The sequence below is a fragment of the Acyrthosiphon pisum genome, chromosome A2, assembly GCF_005508785.2.
Source record: "Acyrthosiphon pisum isolate AL4f chromosome A2, pea_aphid_22Mar2018_4r6ur, whole genome shotgun sequence".
NCBI lineage: Eukaryota > Metazoa > Arthropoda > Insecta > Hemiptera > Aphididae > Acyrthosiphon > Acyrthosiphon pisum.
Window position 1 is genome coordinate 88,749,172 of NC_042495.1, and position 20,694 is coordinate 88,769,865.

The 20,694-nt window shown below is 28.7% G+C and overlaps 1 protein-coding gene across 1 annotated transcript in view; it reads left to right on the plus strand.

The window, feature by feature from the left end:
• The window catches only part of LOC100159625 (RYamide receptor-like), a 120,796-nt gene that overhangs the window by 62,691 nt on the left and 37,411 nt on the right, over positions 1-20,694 (plus strand). The window contains exon 2 of the mRNA XM_008180505.3: positions 335-420. The gene's annotated coding sequence lies outside the window, so the exon portion shown is untranslated. The remainder of the gene's footprint in view (positions 1-334; positions 421-20,694) is intronic.

Here is a 20,694-nt window from a genome sequence, read left to right on the forward strand (position 1 = left end):
TTGAAATCTCCAATACTTCATGACACTAATCTACTGTTGCACCACCATTTGATGTAATTTAACTTTGACAATATGTAAACCGTATATATATTTTTAGTTACCTATTAATTATTGTAATTAACGAACGGATTTTTTTTTTTTTTTTTTGGAGTTTCAATAATTGTACAATGCAGTTAGCACAAAATAGATATTATAATTACATAGCTCAACTCCTAGATTCAGGGGTACCAAAACCCCTAAAATCGTAAATTTGACACACAGGAGGTTTTCCTTTATTATAATTATACGGTATTCACTATTGTATGATATCATTACATTATAATTTTTTTTTCAGAGTTAATTGTCGGTCAATATTACTTTCATTATGTCAACCTAACGCATCGATTAAAATGTCGAGTCAAAAGAAATGTTGCTGAGATAGTGAGTACCTATACAATATTGTACAAGTATATTAAAATATTATAAACAATACTTATTCGAACACAAGATATATTAGCATAATGTAATAATAAGTTGAATACTGTGAACGATGTGAGAAAAAATGTCGATCATATATAGATAATAGCAAACATATTATATAAAATAAGATCTTTTTCATTCAGTGAATGTCAAGTTGCCAAGTATTCAATGTCACGCTCCTGACCCAATAAAAAATTAGTGAAACTTGATCAAAAAAAAAAATAACATAACATATGCAGGTCACGCGACATCGGATTCACCAAGTGCGATATCTCAATACCAAACAGTGGGCTACAATCCAATTATATATGAAATAACCGAAAACTCTTCCAAACAGCAATAAAATAAGACAAGTAAAGTTTTAAATTATTGAACCCAAACCGTTAATTCTTTTTACCCAATTCCCAAAACCAAATTTACAAAACAATTTTTAACAAAAAATATTGATTACATTAATACCTATTAAAAACTCTAAATTTATTCAAATTAAAGTAAATCAACCGTAGTTTAGCCTGACTAAATGATGGGACATAATATTAAAATATTAACCGTGGACTGGTATATGTTTAAACAAATTTCAACAATTCATTATGCATCTTATCCTTGTTTTATTTTTATGTTAATCTTATAAACGTCAAGATCTCCCTTTTAATACAATTAGAAATGAGAATTCTACAAAATTAATTTCTTGAAACTTACGAAACTCTTGCAGGTTTCATTTAAGGAATAGCAGAATATACAATCTAGTTTTAGTTTATTTTATTACTAAAATTGTATACCTAACACTAACTATTATAATATTAATATTATAACTAGAATAATCTATAATAGCTTTTTCGTTAAGTTCAAATAACAATAATATTTTTTCGAACTTTTTTAGCGTAACGATTTTCAAACCATTGATTTTTCACACGAGACATTATATCATAGTTAGTTTTAACTAACAAATTAGATAGAAATTATTATCCTTCTGTTTTTTTTACCGTTTGGCAATTGAATTAGCAATTTTTTAAGTCTAATTTTTAGTTAAGAAATTTGGTGTATGATACTATCAATCTATTACAAGAAAAAAAAATATTTTACAAGCAAATTATTTTACTAAAACCATGTTCGAAAGAACTTGTTTGATTATTATTTCTCTCAAATATTTGTACCTATACACACAGCTAAGACGTATAATAAGGCTTATAAGCAACGTGGATGTTGAAATATTTAAACAATACTGTTATACTCTTAAGGTTGTATGGTTAACTTACTGTTCACCACAAATTTGGTATTTTCTTTGAATTACGTCATAAATATTTACATATCGCCCACATAATATTACTTGAGCACAATGTTCAATAATAATCATGTCACCTGACCACATTTGCGTAAATACACTCCCCGGAGATCATTAATGTAAATTATAAACATTAAAAGCAAATCTCAGATGTTAAAATTGATGGAATTTCGTTGAATATTTCATGCAACTAAACCCTAATAGAATATTGTCAAAATTACTTTATTAATGTAATTTTTTTTTTATCTAATTCCATTCCAAGAAAAAATTGTAGAAATTAAATCAAAAATAAACCAATGTGTTTAGTGTTTCAATTCATAAAATATTATACAAAGAAATATTTAATAATTTAATACTATACCAATATTTTGTATTGATTTTTTTAATTGATTCTTTGTACCTATACATAATATGATAAATGTATATACAATATTACAATACAATATAATTTTTTTGTAAAACTATCTTGAATAAAAAATGTATCCAGGGTATCTCAAATGTAGTTATACTTTTAACATTTTATTTACTCTATAATGAAGCATTTTTAAGGATGATTATTAATTTATATAACAATATATTATATTCTACTGACTACTGTAGTAATTATAACAATTTTTACTCACAGGTGTATTTACAATAGGTACTTAGTAGGTATAGAATTTAAAGATTAAAATATTTATATCATAATCATAATTTCATTAAGTAAATTTATCTCCGTGATTCGACGATTAACAAATAAACTTGTTTCAAATATGATGTTTCTATTTTTTTTTACAGTTTAAAAACTTAAAAGATGTACTTATAAAAAATTTCATAGTTTTAATTAAAAATGTAACATAAAAGCTTTTTATTGTATTTATAATTGATATATTTTATTAATATAAAGTAAATGTTATGTTAACAAAACTTTTTTTCACAAATAATTTTAATACAAAGTTATTTTATCAAAAATATTATTTTTCCAACTATAAAAGAAATATAAGAAATAAAATAAAATTAATTTTAATTTTTTTTCAATTTAAAATATTTCGAAAAACATATGAAGTAGGAAGCAGAGAAAAATTGCAGATCTCAAACGGATATTCCAAGAATACCAGGAATAGGTAAAAAAAAAATTATTTAATTTTTATGAAAATTAAATTTTCTTCAAAGTGAATAAAAACGTGAAAACATTCGATATAATAAATTACAATTATTCAAATAATACTGCGTATAATGTATTTAGTAATGGCATCCGTTGACAAGACATTTGTTAAATACAAATTGTGCAATTAAACCTAAGTACTTAGTAGCTAAGTGGTATATATTTTATACTTTTATATTGAAACATTTTTATTTATTACAAATTAATGTTATCACAACAGACCACCAGACGTTTAGTAATATTCAACGTCGTTTGTTTACGAAATAGAAAAACAATTTTAGATTATAAAAATGGCGTTAAACTATACTGTAGAACTAAGCTGTAAGCAGTAATGTAACTAACTCATTTAAATATATTTTTTTTTATATTTACATATACAGAGTAACTTACCAAGCATGTTCACCCCCATATTTTCTTAATGAATTTGTTATAATTCTAATTTTTGGAATTCCCAGACTATTTTTTGATAATCTTAAATTGTTTAATATACTACTTATGGAATGTCTTTGTTTACTGAAAATTATTTAATGGACAATTTTTTTGAAAATATTGATGTATCTCTTTCAAAATTCGAACGAGTAGTTTCTCAGATCTTAAAATGTTTGTACTAAAGATAATATTCCTTAAAAATGGGTTTAAAAAAATATAAAATTAATGTAATACTCGATCTATTATATTTATTATACTTGGGCTATTCTTAGAAATTTCTAATTAACCTAGGACATACGTTAATATTAATCACTAAAATTGTCAAATCATCATAGCCTCCATAACTTACAATTTACAAACAATACAAATTCATAATCATGGACGTATTATCCTTAGTATACTCAAAGTTAAATAATTTACAAACTACTCGTATGAATTTTGATTCTGATACGTTAACATTTTCAGAAAAATGATCCACTAAATAATGTAAGTAGAAAAGGGAAGTTCCCGATAGTTGAAAAACAGAAGTTTGTATCTTCGTAGAGCACTCCGTAGCATAAAACTCTCAAGAATTTGAAAATATGGTGTTAAAGTATATTTAAAAATTTTTTAAATAAGTTCATTATTTAAGAAAAAGGGGGTGAGACCTGTTGAATTAATAATAAATGAATGCGTAATTATTAATAATTATTTTTTCTATGCAGCTTTATAAATAATTTTGTAAGTGACTTACTGTTCCCGAAATAATTTGTGTGGTGTATAATTGAAGAATAAAAGACTGTAAACTCAATTCTAGAATTAAATAATACATATTTTAATTTCATCATGCTGATAAATATTGTATTATTTTATAGTTTTAAAATAACTCAAAACATTTATATAATACAGATTAGCAACTATACTAACTAGTAAGTCACAATGACGTAATTTTTTAATCATCAAAAATATAGCGGTACCCGCTACTTATAATTTAGTTAGGTATTCATTCTGCTGTACAAATATGAACAATAAATATTTAAAAGTACTCTTTCTACAACTACCTTTTATTATAAATTATATAACATTTCAAGTTTATACTGAAAAAAATTTAATATTATAAGACATTTAGATTCCAAGAAACTTTTTTATTAAGTCTAATATATATATATTCCACAGTTGTTAAAAGATTTTACATGATTTTTATAGAAGTTTTAAATTTTAACATTTACGGAGTACTTACAATTTACTTTTATTTATTTCTAAAGAGTATGCAATATACCATACTTCTTTTTATGTATACTTGAACAGATAAACAAATTTTTACAACAAATTTGATGGAAATGCAAAAAATGCATAAGAAATAAATTACTGTGGTAGTTTGAATAAAACAAATAATCAAAAAAAAAAATTTTTTACCCATCAATTTAAATCTTATTCAAGTTCGATATCAATGCGCTGTAGAGATAAAACTGCAGTGAATCAAACATAAACAAATAGGAAGTCTTTAAAATGCAAAAACATTGGTAGTGAATGTATTTTTTGAAGTCAAATAAATTCGTATTGGAAACATACTAAAATTGAATTTTACTGTACTATTTAGTAAAAAAAAAATGACATGAGTACCGAAAACATTTTATTCTATATTCGATAATGATGATTGATGACGTATTGAATTATGACAGATACGGCTTAATTATAATACATCAATAATTATTGTACTTAAACATTATATTGTTACTGTCTTTTTTTATTTCAATGTCTTTATGATTGTATTCTAATATTTAAATAATATTATGTCTAACAAGATTTAAATTATTAAATAAATACTTAAAAATGTTTTAGGTAAATTTCCAGAGAATTGCATTTTTACCAAACATTTATTACTCAATAACTCGATATTAAAATAATGGAAATAACGAAAATACTATTCACATGATAAGCTTTTATGTGTTGAGTTATTTATAAGGTCATATAAAAAATAAAAAAAGTTTATCTACCCCTCTTTTATAATGCTGTTATCCTTTCTTAAACCTGTTCATCTTGTTGTATCATTTAATGGGTTAGGTATTCTCGTATGTTATAAATTATTATTTTTCATACATAGATATAGGTACCTACTCAGTAGGTAGGTATCTACTAAAATATTATTAACTATAATGAAATATGTACATAATAATGTGTCGTTGTTAGAATTTTTCCATTAAGTTAAGTTATTTTTATACTAACAAAGGTTTTTTTTTCAAATTATGATTTTTAAACAAAAATTTACGAAACTTGGCTTTACAATTGGACGTAAAGAAGTATACGAATGGATATCTATTCTGGGGAACTACCTAGGTACTAGTTAATCTTAAATTTGAAAACATAGATGAGACATTGAGTTCAACTGTTCAAATAATTATACATTTATTTTGTAGATATAGATGCTAATTTATTAAAATACCTATGATTTACATAATTCTTCATAATATTGTAGTAAAAATAATGTAAGTATAGGTACTTACCTATATTATAATAGCTAATATTTTAAGACATAATAATATACCCTAAACTACAAAACGTAATAAAAATTTATTATAATATAACTTACCATAATATACCTTAAGGTATACCTTATGGTATATTATCCTGCATCATATTTTGTATATCTAATCATGTTAAAGAAAATAATTTTTAAAGTAAAAACATTGTCACCGCAACTAAAAGTTTTGCCGATTATACGTCCAAAAATAGTTCACATTTTGGTTTTAAAATTATATCACGTCCATAAAATAAAAAAACACAATTAGTGAACATTTTAAAACTCTTGGACTATTAAAAAGTTGTATAATGTAGAAAATAAAAATATAAAAAGTTTTGTTCGGCGACAAGAATCGGAAACCAGATTTCCTGCAGCGTATTTCTCGGAAGGTCATGGTTCTTCGCGATAAAACTATTAGAAAATATAAAAATTAAAGTAACATCTGCCTCCAATCCCAATCTATATATATATGTATACGTATTTTATATTACAGTGGTTATAATATAATGAAACTTTTAAAGTACTTACTTTTCTCAAACAAAAAAAAAAAATGATGATGGAATAATACGTCATAAGCAACAAATAAACGAATACTACGAAACCAATAAATCGCATCGAAGAAGTACTTTTTCTTTTATTAGTAGTTTAATGTGATTTTATTAGTTTTGATATTTTAGTGAGACTATTAGGAAAATAAAAAAAAAATCAACAAACGAAGTAGGTATATAAATAAATTATATTATTCTGTAATCTGTCCAGACTCCCGTGCATAGATCATGTACAATTGTATTTGATCTAAGCTCATCAGTTACCTGGATAATATATAAATATCGTATTGTGTCATGACTTGTATGATTTTCAAAAAATTGCGATAAAAATATTTTTAGTACCTGTGCCTAGTATCTAGTATTGTTATTAGCGTGACAAATGGAGAAAATTATTTAAATGAGTCGTCTCTAGAATAATTGTTGGATAAGGTAACATGCATTGAGCGGAAATTGAAATTTCTAAAACTACCTATCATCGTGACGGTGGTTGTTTTTAATTTAAAATTTAAAATTTCATTAACACTACTGACAAATTGGTTACATTTCAAAAGACGAAAAAAACGCTGAATCTAATAAATAACAATGACATTATCGATGTACAATAGTAACAGTGATCAGTGAATAACAGTTCCTTGGGAGCTGAAACACCCGTCAATCAGCATATTGAATATATTATTATAAATTACTTAGATATTTGATATCACGTAGAAGTTGTCAGAGCTGTGCCAAGGGGGTTGCAAACGAAGCAATAGTGCCCTAGGTTAGCAAAAGTCGTAACATTTCAAAGGGCGGCAAATATTTAAATAGATATGCATGTTAAATAGAGGTGCTAAATATTATTGCCCTGGGGCAGCGATGAAAGTTAGCAAGGCACTGTAAGTTGTAGAACTAAACGTATTAATATTGTAGACTAACAAAAAATAGGTAAAATTTGTTTTTACCCTAAAATTGTTTATGATAAGTACCTATAATGAGTTGTACTGCCAACGCACAGTAGGAACCCACTACCCACCATAAAAAAATCTCCTAGATCCACCTCTGAGTATCGTATGACTTCCATACTTTATATTCGGATCAGCTGATGCGTCAAAAACAAGTATACACGTGGGTGTAATTAATAAACGTCAGCAAAATTACGTATTCTCCCTATCGCTGCGCATGCGTGTTTAATAAATAGTATTTGGAATGTAATATATATCTATATTATAGACGTTGATAAATAATTCACGATAATAACGTTAATGTAAATTTAATGTAAACATCGTAAATGTTTATGTTATAAGTCGATCATCAAATAAATAAACAAAACAATGTTCTAGAACATATAATATTTCCCATGATGTTGTCTACGATTATCTCGTTTGTTCCAAGTCTGAAGCACACATCATGCGCAGAACGATCTTGCTGACATGGCTGTTTATTTAGTCATGGCCCATGGGTATACATTGTACACATGATACACGCGTGACGCACATAGTCTTCAAACGATTCGGCGCCCGTTCGATTGTATAACAAATAGACTTATATCGGACATTAATTGTCTTTCAAACGAAATAATTAGCAATATTGTCCGATCGCATTTCCGTTGCACATTAAACACTGACACGGACGCCATCAATTTATTATATCGCCCGTGCCGCGTATATATTATTCACTCGGACGAATAATATATTTTATGTGTAAACGAATCAATGAATAATGGTGGGGGCCGATGGTCTTATCCGCCAGAATACGCTGTCGAATAACCCCGTACGCGCACTGACCCGAAAGAACGTTTTTAACGCGAACATTAATACTTTATTAAGATATTAACTTGGGGCGGTAAATTTCGACATTTTGAAATACGACCCCGGGGCCCGGAGACGGAGTTTTGTCACCCCCATCGCTCCAATTTTTCAGCCGTCGTCCCGTTACGTCGTCCGCAGAGATCTCCTCGTCGCCAATATAATATTATAATCCGACCGAACAGTTTTCGTACCTAAGAATTGTTCAATTGTATCACGATCGCGATTTATACTATCATATGGAACGTGATTTTTTATTTTCATTCCGACACGGGTATAGAAGTTAAGGGGGGGGGGGGGGGTATATTTTTGACCGCTTAATTCTATATACCACGTGCGTGTGCGTGCAAATCGCCCAAAAGTGTACCGAGGGTGCTGAATCACCAGAAAAAATATTATATTCTATGGGAAACATGCCCGTGAAGAACACAATGCCCGTCAATGAAGTATTCATCAAACACTGTACAACCACCTTCCGCCTAACTATGCGATTCTGCCAAATTAATTATCATCACTAATAAAACCAAAGTATAACCATCAATATGTAGATCAATTCGAGTAGCTTGAGAAGCAACACCGCATACTTCAAATTAAAATTTGAAATAATTTGACAGTATTTTTCTTAACACACTTAATTCATTTTTGAGGTTGTACGATTGGTATGTTAGTTATTTAATAGGAATTAATCGACTGTGAATATTAAATAAAATTAAAATATACTTAGAGGTACCTACCTACAATCTATACCTACGTCAAGTTAAAAATTAAACTTACTTATAAATTATAAATAGTTTTGACTTGTGGTCTTGTCTTAAGACTAGATATAATTTAATTTGTAATAACTACTCATAAAAAATAGTTTGTTTAAAATTATGGAAATAAATCAAACAATAAATATAAAATATTTCAAATAAAGGAAAACGTTTACCAATACGGTACATTCATCATTTAGAAGTATATACTGAAGTAAAAATACAATTTTTTTAACAGCAGATTAAAACGAAAATTTATTACCAAGATTAATTTATTCGTCTTTTTGATATCCTATAATATTATGTTTAATAGTAGTTATACCTTTATCTACCTACTATTAAAATAATACTAAAATTGGTAAATGGTAATACAAGTACACAGTTTTAAATATAATTATGTAGGTTAAATATATTATAAATATATAACTATAAAATATCAAGAGATTTATTTAATAATAAATTAATATGAAATATTATAAAATTATCATGAAAATTTAAATCACTAGTCTTGACGATTTTTGACACGAGTTTATGATTTTAAACATATCATAAGAAGTATAATAACTTCATTCACACGTATCAGATAAAAATATAAAATCGATAATTCAAATTGACGTCAATATTTGAAATTCAAATGATTGTAAAAAAAAAATATTGATTGTTTTCAATATTTATGTAAGAAAAACTTATATGAAGAACTTTGTATTAATCTTTCAAGCGTTTTTACTCACGAATAACAATATTGTATCCTACATTATGATACGTCATAAGTCGTAAAATAATAGAAAAACATTTTAAATTACAAATGCTTAAATAAATAAGAGGCAAACTGTTTTTACATTTTATCATAATAAAAAAATTATAATATTTATTAGATACTCGTACTAATTTTAAGTCTACGGTTGTTCGTGTTTGAATAAATTAAAACAAAATTATAACATAAAAAATTCAAAATCAATTTCGCATTCATAAATTGGTTTTGCGTAAATATTTTCGCCGATTGTCGTAATGTTTTTTTTGAAACGTACTAAATAATTTTTAATTTTTGACAATTTTCCAAAGTAATAATATTATATTTTAAGGGATATTTAACGACACGCATAAATGCATCGATCACAGGCATGGAAATCGTATGTCGTTAGTTTTAGACTTTATGGGATGCTAAACTGCTAAGCATAATTAAGACCACATGCTGTCGGCGCACTACCTACCTAAAACCACAAATCGAATTAAATATGCCACATTGCCACTTGACCGAAAACCGAAAACCGAAGTAATCTGCAGTGTTCGTCGGGCAGAAAATCGATACGGCGGCTGTTGATATTGAATAGGATGGTACAAGAAAACATGTTAATATGAAAATATACAGATAAATGTTGGATGCGATTTATCTGACCATTGGTCAGATAAATCAAGCCCGGTTAGGTTGTTACCGTTAAACAAAGCTTAGTGCTACGCGTAATTCAATTATTCATTCTCGGCAAATTTATCTTTTGGTCTGTGTGTATAGTGATTTGCTAATGGGTATACCTATACTTACATGTTATTATATTATACTATGGACACCCTCTAGAACAGTGATTCTCAAAGTGGAATCAGAGGTCGCCGTGGTTAAGGACCGTGGCTTTATCATCTGGGATAAAGGAAATATATGACACTTAAGAAGGTATTCGTAAGAGTTCAAGGAATCAGAATTTTATATTATTATCAGTCCTGTAAAAAATACTTTTAAAAAGTACTTGAGTAAATACTCAAATACATTTTTTTTAAGTATTTAAGATACTACTCAAATACTTTAATTGTAAAGTATTTCTAATACTACTCAAATACTTTAAAAAGTATCTGGAATACTTTTCAAATACTTTTGGTTTTTAAAGTGGGTTTCTAATTATCGTAATATAAACACATAGGTAGTAGGTAATCTAATAGTTATCTAATAGTTTTAAAGGAAATATTGTTATTCAATAACTTTTTTTAGAAATCTGGTTTTCACAAATCTTTGGGCTTCGGCTAACACAGAAATACAGAATATTAAATAAAACTATTATTCTATTATTGTAGTTGACAATAATATTTTTCCAACCAATTATTTCGAATGAAAATAAAATGTTCGAAATAAAAAACCAAAGTATTCAATACCAAAAAGTATTTAATACAAAAAAAAAGTATTTAAAATACCATTCAAAATACCTACTTCATGCTGAAAGTATTTAAAATGTTATTCAATACTTAAAAAAGTATTTGAATACTTTTACTCAAATACTTTTACTTAAATACTTTACAGGACTGATTATTATACCTACATCGTACAAGTATAGAGGCTTATTCGGCGCATCTTAAGTTATCACTCTATATTATAGACTGTATATCTATCTATAATTGTTTTTTTTGTAGTTTTGAAACTCTGAGGAAAGCGACAACAGCGTCAAGAGAACGTGACAAAACTATATCGGTGTGGCGTAACGTGTAATCGCCATTGTGAATGTTTGCAGTATATAATCTCGTATAATAGTTTTTTTAGAACTCCACGAGGACGAGCAAAGGGGCAGCGCCATGGATTACACAACAGGTGTCTCTCGCCACTCGGCCTGTGTGTATATACATATATATATAATATAAATGTACCCTCCGAGGGAAAATTTTACACTCCACTGGTAATCATCCAGACAAAGCTTAACATAGCAGGGTTTCCCAACCTCTTTGATATTGTGCCTTGCTATCAGATCCTTTTCGACCGAGTAATCCAGACAAAATTAGAGTTGTTTTGTTATACTGTAACAAGTTCTAATATAATTTTTTTAATTTAATATTTTAATCTTACAATTATATGCTTGTGATCCGTCAAAATAAAATTAAACGAATCATATAGGTCGGAAAACACTGGAGTTCACCTGCCCATCCTAATCCATCTTTTTATATAAAATATAAATGCTTCCACGTAGCGCTATCCCACAGATGTGCTCAAAATGCAAATATTCAACTAGGTATAGCTAAATATTATATTGTTTGCGTGGGACGTCTCTTTGATCGAGCGTTTTATTACACGAACAGATCACCTAGGAACACTTGATGATTTACCGAACATGCTCACCTTCACGGTTTCATGAAATCATGATTTTTGAGGTTAAACTATTAAGGAAAACAATTTAGATTTGCTTAGGTTTGATTTAATAGAAAGTTCGATTTTTTGTTCCATTTAAGGAAGTGTCTTTTAGCGATCCAAGCTTATTTTTTTCCCGAAATGAGAATACCTACCAGTTTTTACAGTAAACCGTTTTTCAGATATCTTTTTAGAATATTTTGATGTATCTAAATAATAGAAATTCGAAAGAGTAGTTTTTGAGTTATTAGTGTACCAAGGATAATAACTAACAAGTCCGCATGATGGTGGGTTTGTTTATTCAACTATTTATTCAATATAGTAATTGCAATACGATTACTAAACGGTTTTCATTTTTCTTTACATTGCTCATCGTATTAATTACCTACCTATATCATCGCTTACCGTACATCATATTATTATGTTTTCGAAAGTAACATCACCCTTCATCCGACGGCGGCTAGCGACACACTCTGCCATAGAACTATATTAAATAATATGTCTGATAACCGTATAAATATTTGCCATTACCCATCAAATATTGTGCGTAAGTATAAAGTAAACTAAGTAAACGAATAACAATATCACTATGATAATATTATAATATCGCTCTGTTCATTTTCGGTTCTATGCAGTAAATCTACCTTACATTATACCGGGTAGGTATTATATATACACACGCCAAATAAAAATGAATTATTCGATTCAAGAGAATACATATTAAATCTTTTACATTGCACGACGAGTTTAGCTTGAACCGGAATTTATTTTTTTTGTCGAAAAATAATTTAAAAATATTCTCCTTGGAAGGATATTTACTTTTATCATTATTATTTATATTTTCGAAGGCACACACATATTATACGATAATATCTAGTGACGTTAAACAATTATTTATTATGAGCATAAACAGTTTATGCATTTATTTAACGGCGCTAAACTGTTTTATTTATAATAGACGGAAACTACCCTTTTTGTATTATAATAGTCATATTAAATATCTCATTTGTATTTGTCAAATGTCTGATGGTTGTATTGTATACAGTTAATCCTAAAACAAATTGCGTGCAAAAATTAAAATTAAAAAAAACGCAGCGTTCAAAACATATATAACGAGCAATGCGCAAAACAAGTTATTATAAATACTTTTAAGTTTAAACTCAATTTAATCATTTGTACTAATATTTACTAATATTTTAAATTTCAATGTTCCCATTCATAATATATTATACTAGAACCAGACAACTAATAAATGTCTAACTATATTTAAAAATAAAATAAAGGAAACAATTTGCTTCTATTTAATATAACCATCTACTTTAATATTTTTATGTTCAAAATTAAATTACATTGACTGCTTGTTATTGTGGTTTATTTTTTCCATTTACGCTTATTTTACATTAAATATTTAACGCATATTATTATTTGGAATGCATACATTTTATGTACATAGATTCTCCAACACCATATTGCTCAGAGATGTGTATAATTTGATCATAATAATTATTATTAATAAAGTTGCACCTGTTGCATAATTAAATTCAATAATAACTTACTAACACTAATTACACATTGCTTAAATCAATTTTAAAACAAGTTGAAGCTACCTTACCATTGGTTTAATTATTATTTTTATTGTTTGGTTAACCGCCTTACTTAGTACAATATTGATTTAAAAACTTTTTTGTTTAAGAGTTTTATTTTACACGAGGACCAAGTTTTTTCCACCCACTGCCAATACTTCCATCGCGTTGTCCTGCGTTGAGTTCACTTTATTGCCAATTATAGTACATAAAAATGTATGATTTTTTTTTTTTATTGCAATAAGTGTAAATAATCGCGGTTTTATGTATAATATTTAAGTAATAAAAAAAAAAATGTATTTATTTATCAAAACAAATAATAACCCAAATAATTTATATATATATATATATTTATTATTAATTAACGGCCGTTTGAGAAGTTTTGCAGAAGTAAGTATAAACTAACGAAAGATACTTATTATTAACAATAAGTACCGCTTTTTTATACAGTTGTTTATGAAACGATTCACAGAAAATAAAATAATTAAGACTACAGCAGTGTTGTAATATGAAATGTAATATTTTTTAACACAACTTTTGCATGAACCGTGCATATACAATATACATTATATTGCGTATAGCCTTGTTGTTATAAATTAATATAACAATTAAACCCTATAATGTTAACAGCTAAAAATAATGAATAAATAAAAAATAATTACGTATATAATAACACCCGTGACAGAACAACACTCCAACCGTTGGAGTCGGACGTCTTATTCTCCTGAAATTCGTTTATTCGCGCACTGAAGTTCAAGAGATACGTGTATTGTGTGTTTCTAGCATTCCAATAAGTATATAGTGTATCGATTTCATGATTATGCTGGTATATATCTGAGTCTGGATTAAGGGGAGGGGGAGGGGTCAAGGGGAGCATAGATCAGGGCTCACAACGGATATCGACCTATTGTGGGCCCACGGCGGGGAGTACGTTTCCTATATTCTAAGGATAGTGGATATAATTATTATTCTCTGGCCCTGAGTCGAAAATTATCTTAATCCCGGCTTAGTTGTTATACTATATGACATTATGTCTTGATAATATCGAATAGGTTTGTAGTTATACGTGCAACAGTTGTGATGTCCCCATTTTTGTTTGTTTATTAAATATTGTAATATACATTATTGATATTACACAACAATGCAATATTTAAATTTGAATGCCCAATTTTTAAGTTAACTAACTGTTATTGTTTTTATAATAATTCCGTTTTCATTAAATAAAAACAATCATTAACATCAACCAAATAAAATCAGAATAACTACAGTTGTAGTTGTACCAAAATATAAAGTTAAGAACAAAACAGCATTGTTATATTGCATACAGTGTTTGGTTAATCTAATTAAAGTTATATAATATATTTGTAATTCAGAACCTACGGTTTGGCACTAATACCAACACTCAATTAGTCAAAAAGGGGAGGTCTAACAACCTACATCTTTACACACAACGGCTGACATTAGTAAACTACTGACTTTCTTGAATATTGCATGCTGTGGTCGTTCATTAAAATGATTAAACCGAATAGAATGTTGGATTCGCGTACTATCACATCCTTCCAGGGAAATGTGACCTTTCTCAACATGATTACTGTTCGTGAAATTGTATTACTAATTTACGACCAACACCAACGACTAAGTATCATCTCTATCACAGGGACCAGACAGTTCTTATTATTCTTATAAATATATATATATACCTACATTGAGTTTTTCATTAACGTAGCTTTATAAGCTTCATTTAAATTTGCATAATGAATCTATCAAAAATAATACAGCAATTAAAAAATATTAGAAATGCGATAAAAAAATCTCAAGAGATTATAAAAGATTTCTTAGATTTGAATTTCATTGATAAACACTAGTAGGTATAAACGTAAATATGTATTTAATAAGTATAAATATTACAATGACAATCAACTCAATAATAAACGAAAAATAGGGATGAGCATGGTTGGTAAATCACCGAGTACCCAAAGATTGGTATTTGGTATGAATATAGTTTTAATTTTTTATACATTATTTTGAATTTTTTAATATCTAAACTCTATAAGGAAAAAAAACTAATTAAAACATATAAAAAATCGATACAACAATCTACCGTTAACTAGTTAACTGTTTACACTATCATGGCTATATAAGATGAAATGACGAATACAATTTTTTTAAAGTTCATTTTAAGGTTAGCAATTTCAAACTATTTTACATTTTTTTCAACCATAGAATATGTGCATTATATTATTTGCATAACAATTATTTACTTATCTGCAGCACACAGGTTTATAGCATAAATCTTTGCAATTTGAATTCAACAAGAGTTACTCGCCGAATGTATAATTTAATTTTGACTTAAGAATTTTATCGTTCGATTATTATTCACATAATAATAATTATTATACGTTAATGAAATTCTTGAATAATATCTACCAACTTGATTTGCAGTACTTATTTCACATCCATTGAAATTTGTACGAAGGTCATGAGAAAAACAAGTGATTTTAGACTTCAGTAGGTATTTAATATCTATTTATCTGCCTCTGAGGATCTGAACTCACATTCTAAAGCCATTAGAAATATTGAATTTAATTAAATTGAAAAGTAGATAAAACTACTACTATTTTTTTTTTTCAATCCATTTGCGAGATAGGTCTGTTTACGAAACATCTTTTTGAAACTTTTTCACCGACTCAAACTACCAGATAATGTGCCCAATGATTATCATCGTTAAACTTGTATAGGTATATAATATAATACTAGTACCTAGGTATATGACGTACGAACCGGAACTGATGTGGTGCAGCGCATTGCAGTGAAAACAAAAGTATTTTTACAATACCGTTCGAAACCTACGAAATGCAATTCATTTTATATCCTCGTTCTCTTCCGCTAGTTTGACCGACGTAAGTCTGTTATAATTTGAAAATATTGTTTGTTACCGATACGATCGATATATAGTTATACAACGGATACTTTTGCACTGACAAGTGTAATCGAATGGTAAGACAGTGTAGCCGCAATACGCTGCTGCTATATTGACTATGCGCTGAATCAATAGACTTAAAATGGATGGTTACATTCGAATTCGGAAATATGCGGATAGGTACATTAGTGTGCGGTTGTCCGAACGTTTCCGACATTTTTATATTATAAGCGTAATATCCAAACTCGGATAATATGTAATCCGACTAGGACGTACGACGTTCTGGTCAAATCACCAGAGACGTTTTCGACCTAAATAATTGTTTTATTATTATTCCCGGCGGATATTATAGTCGTAACTGCAGTACCTACATGATATTAGGTGTACAGCCTAATATACTCGTATACTCTAAAATATATAGAGGTACTCTACCATATAATATTATAATAATTTTTATGATTATTATTTTTAAAATTTTTTTTGTAATTGATCTTTATAGCTTCGGCGACAGAGCTTTATATATTATATATTTATATTTTACTAATTTTTGATAACAACTTGACTACATTAATATGGGGGGGGGGCTCTTTGACATATATATTTGTTACTCTTAAATGTATATCTTCTCCATTCTGATACTTCTGAGGAATGACATGGCGTTTTCTGACAGTCGGGTCCGGTTATTGCATTTGGGCTCATTGGTATATTATTATGCTTTTCTCTTTCTTCTTCGTTCAATCTACGTTCTGTCATCAGATGTTTCATTGCGAGATGCATTCCGTCAGTGGTTGATTTTCCTAGAGGTGTCCTCGTGTGAGGTGGGTGTACCCAATTGTCAGTCAGTTTATTATTATTACTGTTTTTCTTAAGGTTTTTGATAGTGGCCAGGGATTTATGCTTTGTTTTATTATTATTAATACAGAAAGAAAATCGATTAGATGGAAACGTTAGGCTTCATGTGCGACGTGTCATCATTATAATACTTAAGCTAGGCCAAGCCGAAAAGTGCCGATAGTAATATTCGATGGAAACTAACAGCGGCGGCGTGCGTGCGGGTTAGGTGCTAGCGGATGGTATCGTAGGTCTGCAGGCGTCGTGTACCCCCCTATGGGTGTGACGAACTGGACGGATGATTACGGTACTCACTCATATAACACGACGTCCGAGCTAGTGAACACGTGTGCAACGACTCAAAACAAGAGGACATATTTTGTGTCGCATGATAAATGTGTTTTTCGACAATCGTATACTGGCGCCGACGATGCGCGGCAGTCCGACGTCGCAACGGTCACGAAACTGCCTAGAGTTCTTATTTTTAGACACCGTTTCAGTCTAGCATGCGGGAAATTATCACGGTCGTCTGGTCCGAAAGTGTGTTCAAAATATTCAGTACAGATGTCAAGACTCTACGACTCGATGGAATTGACGCAATCCTCGTCGTGGTCAAAAGGTCGAATAGTGCAAGATACAATTGTATCTATATATATGTACAACAGCAATGAATTAGGATAATACCAAAATAGATAATAGGCAGTGGAGCTAAAGAACCTACCGTTCCACATGTGGAACTTTTTTTTTGTTATAAATTATTTGGATATCACTTATTATAAATATCGAATTAGTACGAAAAAGTAGTTATCAGAAGGACTCGGGACTAGGATTGAACACTCTCGTTTAACACGCTTGCACCTCATAACAAAATAAGACTGCCGACCTGTGAACTCTGTGACAAAGAACTGACGATTAAACACATCACACTACAATGTCCAAGTTCTAGAAAAATTCCCAGAAACCCATCAAAGATGCAAAAAGCACTTGGCAAAAAAAAACTCCAAAAAAATATAAAATTTTTTCACAAACAAAATAACTGTAAAAAAAATATATTTATATATACTTCACTAACTCCCTATACTGTTAAACATAATGTTTAACATATTTTTAAGACCAATGGAACTATTACAGCCTAATTACCTCGGAAATTAAAGCCTTATCAACCCAATAAAAACAAAAAAATATATATAAACACAAAAATCCATAACGCATTGACCCCTTCAGGTCTCGGCTGGTGGTTGGCGATCTTGCTCAAAACGGCGGGTGACCACCTGACGTTTCGACCTAATAATTGCCATTTGACGAATTATTGAACTGTTATAATTATTGGGTTATTTCTGTGACCCAGATAATGCAATAAGGTTGACAATCCGTCAACATGTGAACGACATTATACGACAGAATAGGTAAACGTGAAATAAAACATGTACTTATATGGAATAATTTTAGAAAAAAAAATAAGTATTTTTATCTTATAAAGTATATATATATATCGCATTCTCTGTTTATTTTAGAAGATTTAAAGATCACTGTTGCCATATGTGAGCGAGGAAAAGTACTCTACATACGAATGAGTATTTCCGTCTTGAGTCATTAAATTTCAATATAATTTTATTTTTTATACAAGGGTACTACATAATATTTATACTTATTAACAGTCTGCATAGAGTATAATAAAAAAAAAACATCGTTAAAGTTTAATATTTCAATTTTTTTCCTAAAACTAATTTTGTAACATATTATTATTTTATAATACCTATAAGTTACACGTGTACACTTAATTAAATTATTTCCTTTCCTATTGAACATTTCTGCGCACAACACTGTAGCATTATACTAATACCTATACGTGGGACTTATATAGAGTAGTATTTCAGTAAAATCAAAAGTATTATTTTTACTATATACCACTAATAACCTACCAAGAAGAAATATAATTTATTAATTATTTCATTTCCTTTTTCAGTTCTGAAATTCCTACAAACCTTAATCAATTCTTAAGTCTGTTTTAATTTAAAAATAAGTTCACGATCACTATTATAGTATAGTTATTACAGACCGGCACTTTTACAGTGACTGCCAACACTGTGATCGAAAGTACAATTTTACCGGTGTGACGTTGGACAATATTATTATTAAAATAGTCAGTATTAAATATCCCAACAAAAAAACTACTTAAAACTCCGTTTAAAAAAAAAAACAAAAAAAACTGCTCTAAAAGTTGTGATATCATTTTATAGCTAAGTCTGTGAACTATATAGATATCATTTATGTTAAAATAGTCTGCTACACCGTGATCGACCATTTAGGCTACCGCTGGTATAGAGCAGGTATTATAGAACTATACAGTCAGTCTATAGTATTATTAGTGCATGATATATTGATATACTATCAGAAACTTTTAAAAGTTGTGATATAATTTTATAGCCAAGTCTTTGAACTGTAGCTGATGTCATTTATGTTAAAGTAGTCTGCTTAATCGTGATCGACCGTTTAGGACCACCCCCGGTATAGAGTAGGTATAGAACTATACAGTCAGTCTACAATATTACTAGTGCATAATACACTATCGGAAACTTTTAAACGAAGGAGTAGTGCGGTAAAAACAAAATTAATTTGCCATACAAGGCAAACATACGAATAACAATCTATACAGTTTCCTGTTCTGTTCCACTATTCCGACAATCACAAGTCGGTTTCGATTTGAAAATAGTATAGTTATGACTTATATGAGACAGCAACAACTGTACCTGATCAAAAGAAAAATTTTATCAGAGCTACTATACGTTTAGATATTATTATGTTTTGGGACACGACAATATCATTAGAGTGGAAACGAAATAAATAAATTTTACTGGTATCGTCCAGCGGTCGAAATTCAATTATTGGAAAAACCATTTTGATTTTACAATCAACACACTCTAAAATATTGTATTTCTTAGCATGCCACATTTATATATTTTTTCGTTTTTACTTCTTCTCTTTTTATTCACATGTGAACGTTTTATGTTATTAAAAAACAATAATTTTTTTTAATCAAATTATCATAATTGATTGATTATTGCATTTTGCCATTTCTTATTACCCAACTTCGACCGGTTCGACCGTAAAAAACGATTTAAATGTTATGCTATCGGACAAATGGCACTAGTGCATTTCTGTTTTCGAATATTTTACTTGCCTTAACGTCCGCCTCATATTTGTAAAAAAAAATGTTTGTTCTAATATTCTTTAGAATATACCTTTTCAGTGATATATCTGTCTAGTTTATCCCTACTATGTATACAAGATGTAACATAATAACCGGTCAAATGAAACAACTTTAGTTCTAGTCAATATTAACTAACCTGTAAGTTTTATCA